This window comes from Elephantulus edwardii, unplaced genomic scaffold (assembly GCF_000299155.1).
Source record: "Elephantulus edwardii isolate Elephantulus edwardi_28Jun2011 unplaced genomic scaffold, EleEdw1.0 scaffold00054, whole genome shotgun sequence".
Lineage (NCBI taxonomy): Eukaryota > Metazoa > Chordata > Mammalia > Macroscelidea > Macroscelididae > Elephantulus > Elephantulus edwardii.
Window position 1 is genome coordinate 16,846,277 of NW_006399804.1, and position 4,918 is coordinate 16,851,194.

The following is a 4,918-nucleotide window of genomic DNA, read 5'->3' on the forward strand; positions in this document are numbered from 1 at the left end:
TTCCTGTGTGTCAAAATGCACAAATCCATAGCCCTTGGAACCATTTTCATCACAAACCACCTTACATGAGAGGATAGCAGATTTTCCCAAAGTAACTTGTCTTTTCATTTTCTGACTGCTGGTGTCAATGGTGCTAATTATGGATCCAAGTAAGTTAAAATAATAAACAACATCAATCCTTTCTCCATCTATCATGATGCTGCCAATTGACCCATTGGTGATTTTTGTTTTCTTGATGTTGAAATGCAATCCATATTGAAGTCTGTAGTCATTGACTTTCTGAAGCAAGCCCTTCAAGTTCTCCTCATTTTCATCAAGTAAGGTTGTGTCTTAACATAAGTTGTGCATGAGTCTGATCCTGATGCCACATTCTTCTTTGTGAAGTACAGCTCCTCAAATAATCTGTTCAGCATATTGGTTAAAAAGACTTGGAGAAAGAATACATCCGTGATGAACTTTCTTGATTTTGAACCATTTAGCACTCACAGCACTCACTTGCTCTGTTGAGAGCATCTTCTTGATTGAGGTCTACGTTTCCCATAAGCACAATCAAGTGTCCTGAAATTCCCATTCTTCTCAATATTAGCTATAATTTGTTATGATCCACACAGTCAAAAGCCTTTGCACAAATTGGCATTCTTTTGGTACTCAGCCAAGATCCAGCTGACATCAGCAATGATATCCCTAGCACTATGACCTCTTCTACATCCAACCTGAATTTCTCTGTTGATGTACTGTTTGGCTATTTTTGTATCATCTTCAGCAAGATTTTGCTTGCATGTGATAGCAATTATTTGTTCAATAATGTCCACATTGTGTTGGATCACCTTTCTTGGGAATGGGAATAAACATCAATCTCTTCCAGTCCATTGGCCAGGTTTGGCACAACCTGGTGAGCACATCCAGGATTGTATCTGTGTTAAAATAAGTCAATTAGTATTCATTCTGCTCTTGGGGTCTTATTTTTTACCAATGCCCTTTCAGAACAGCTTGAACTTCTTCCTTTATTACCATTGGTTCTTGACCAGGATATTTCCTGAATTGGTTCTCTGTTAGCCAGTTCTTTTTTTTTTTTTTTTTGGTTCCCATGTTTTATTCAGGGCTTATACAAAATATTCAAGAGAAATGAATTTTAATCCTCATCTTCCTCCTCTTCTTCATCCTGGTTAATCTGGAAGTAACGTAATTCATAAATTTCTTTGCTGTTAGCAACTACGCGCAACCAATCACGTAGATTATTCTTCAAATATTTTTTGGTGAGATATTTCAAATACCGTTTGGAAAAAGGCACCTCAGAGGTTACAGTTATCTTGCTTCTTTCGATGGTTACAACCCCTCCTCTGAGATTACCAGCTTTTCCATTAACCTTGATTCTTTCCTGAAGAAACTGCTCAAAATTAGCAGCATCCATGATTCCATCTTCTACTGGATGGGTACAGTCAAGGGTAAACTTCAGAACCTGCTTATTTTTTTTACCCCCTTTCGCCACAGGCTTTTTCACAGGTGCCATGGTGGCAGCGAAGTCAGAAAAAGCAGCTAGTTCTTTCTGGTGCAGTGACTGTATTCCTTCCATCTTTTTTTGCCCTTTCTAGATGATTCAAGATTTTGCCTATAGCATATTTCAGCACTGAAACTTGAGACATGAATTTGTTCTTCAGTTCCCTCATCTGGAGAAATACCAAATAAGTTCTTCCTTTTTGATTTTCTGATTTCAGCTATTCACACATTTTGTTACAATACTTTGCTTTGTCTTTACCAGCTGCCTTTTTGAAATCTTCAGTTCAAATCTTTAACTTTGTCATTTCTTCCTTTTGTTTTGGCTTCTCAGCTTTCTATTGTAATATTCAAAGTCTTTTCTGACATCCATTTGGTTTTTTCTCACTATTCTGTGTTTGTAATATTTTAGTTTCTTCATTGATTAGAACCTTAATATCATCCTGCAGCTTACCCAGTCTTCAATCATTGATGTTAAATGCCTCCAACTTGTTCTTATTTGTTTTTTCTTTTTTATCAATAAAATTTTTATTTTATACTGGTTTACTTATAAAATTGGTAAACATTGTTTTTCACACCAGATTACCCACACCTTCCTCTACCCATTAAATTGTGTGACCCTATGATTAACCCCCCCCCATCCTCACTATTCTGCTTCCGCTCTCCCCCATTTGGATCATCATACACGTTCTATAATAATACAAATAAAAGAATATAAAAATATAGTATTTGTCTTTATGGGACTGATCACTTAGCATAATGTCTCCCGTCCATCGCAAGTTAGGTAGTAATTTACAAAATCATTGCTCGTGAATGTACCATAATTTCTCAATCTGTTCCATTTTGATTGGTCATTTGGGCTGTTTCCATGTTCTCACAATGGTGAATAATGCTGCTATGAACATTGGTGTACAAGTCTCTGTCTGTGCTTCAGTTCTCATTTCCTCAAGGTATGTTCCAAGTACTAGAATGGCTGAGTTATAAGGCATTTTCTATGTTCAGTTTTCTGAGGAAACACCAAACTGTCTTCCAGGGTGGTTGTACCATTTTATAATCCCACCAACATTTTGTAAGACTTCCTATCTCATCACATCTTTTCCAACATGCATAGTTTGTTGTCCTGCTAAACTTTGCCCTGCTACTAGTATGAAATGGCATCTCATTGTGGATTTTTAAATTTTTTTTTTTCATTTAGATCAGATAGACTCAAGATTGTATTCTGGTTCTTGTGGATTTGTTTTTGTTTTCTTTAGCTTCAGTTTGAATTTGTATGTAAGCAGTTGATGGTCTATTCCACAGTCTATACCTGGCCTGGTTTTGACTGCTGATACTGAGTTCTGTAATGAGTCTTTTCACAGATGTAATCTAGCTAATTCCTACATAGTTAATCAGGTGAGGTCCAAATGTATAGTTACTGTTTGCATTTTTTTATTAATAAAAGGCATTCACAATGAATAATAATTGATTGTACAGAATTTGATCACGCTATCTCTAGTCTCACTTCTGTCACCAAGTTTGTAATTTTTGAATACTGGTCTTTTTTCCTTGTTCTCGAATTTTGTATTCTAGTTGCCAATTCTTATTAATCTTGACTGTATATTCAATCTATTTAAAATTGCAAAAGGTGGTAGATATTTTCAATTTCCTCCCTTTTGGCTTAGCTGTTGGTGTGTATACTTGAATGATAGTTGTATTAGCAAGTCTTACTTGTATACATAACACTCATTATACTTCAGGATGGATCTAGAAATGGTCTTTTTGACTCTGAATGCAACCTCATTTTCCCTACGTTTTCATTCCCAGCATAGTAAACCATCTGGTTCAGAGTAGCCAATGCCAAAACATCTCAGTTTGCCAATGCCTGCAGGCAGTCTTTAAGTGTTCCATTTCATTTTTTTACAATGCTCACGTTTCCTACATTGATATTTTATACATTCAATGTTCCAATTATTAGTGGATGTTTGCAAATGTTCCTCCTCATTTTTGGTGTTTCCCAGTATATGGGTTCAGCCTCTAGTATTATATCTAACTATCGAATTGTGCTTTATTGTTCGTAAGATTTTAAGGCCTGCTATTTCAGAAATGGATGGCCAATCTTTCTTCCTAGTCTACCTTACTCTTGGTGCTCTATTTTAGTTCAGAATCTAACAGATAAGTGTTGTGCCCATAAAAGCAGACAATAGACAAGCAAATGTATACATATATAAACTATTAAGAGTAGCAACATGCAAAATATCTCCCCAATACAAGAAATGGGCAGGCAAGTGACTATACTCTTAAAAGAAAACCATAAAGAGAAGTAAACATATAAATATCATGGCACCGGCAGCAGGGGCTCCTCAACTGAAGCAGCTGCACAAGGTCTTGGATGGTGTGTGTGTATTCATTTTCATCAGGAGATGAGGCCATGAGGTTTTCCCTTGTGCCTCTAACCCCTCGTGTGTGGTCAATTAGAAAAAGATCCTGCCACTTGACTGCTATGGTCACCAGCTATGTTGTGCAGCCCGGAGAACTGAGCCATGCAGGATTTTAGAATCTCTGTGGCATTGTCCCTTAGGAAGTTGGGCCACTAAGATAAATGCTGAATCACCCTATTCGTTCCAGTGCACCAGTTGTTCCACGAGAGACAGATAGCAATCTAATCCTACGTGATTTACTGTCTTGCAAACTCATTGGAGAGCCAGCTATGAGTTGGTTCCAATTCGGTGGCAATGAGTTTGGGTTTGAGTCATTTCCTAAGCTGAGCTCCCTTAGTAGAGAGAAAACGAGGTGCAATGGGCAGTGGTGCCTTCATAGATTCTGAACCAAAATCAGTGTCTATACACTTCTGGTCTAGATTCCCTCAGTGATTAGTACTGAATGAGAGTAACTCAGATGTCAAGGCTGGAAGATGCCCACTCCTTTCCCTAAGCGGAAGCTCAGGAAGTGGATAATAGTGTGATCGGGCCACAGATCCATCTTGTTAGAGTTAAACCCTAAGTCCCCTGAATGCCACACAAATGTACTTTATCTCTAATACCTCAAATTTCCCCTCCTTTGGAATACAGAAACTTATGTTTGGGTTCCTCGAGTTCAGAGGATATTATGTAGTTTTTGTCAGTTGTTTTTGCTTTAAACTTCACATGTTATATTAATTGTTTTCTTCTGCACTCTGTGATTTTAATGTGCTAAAAGTAAACTTTTAAAAACTAAGTACAAACTGTATTTTTTAGACTTTTCATTTAAGGTAAGGTCCAGAGACATGTGTTCCAATGAGCTAACACTTGTTAGTTGCTTTTTAAATCAGTTTCAAATCATGGAGGGAACTCCAGTGGTGAAGTTTCTAGACTGTTTTACTGCTGACTCAAAGCTGTGCACCTCCTGTAGTTTGAATCTACCTTCAGCTTCAGTTCCACAGAAGACAGGCAGTCTTCTCATCATGATT

General features: G+C 37.3%; 1 pseudogene; it reads right to left on the reverse strand.

The window, feature by feature from the left end:
- Positions 1-1,132: 1,132 nt before the first annotated feature.
- On the reverse strand, positions 1,133-1,510 carry LOC102847845 (annotated as a pseudogene).
- Positions 1,511-4,918: the final 3,408 nt, after the last annotated feature.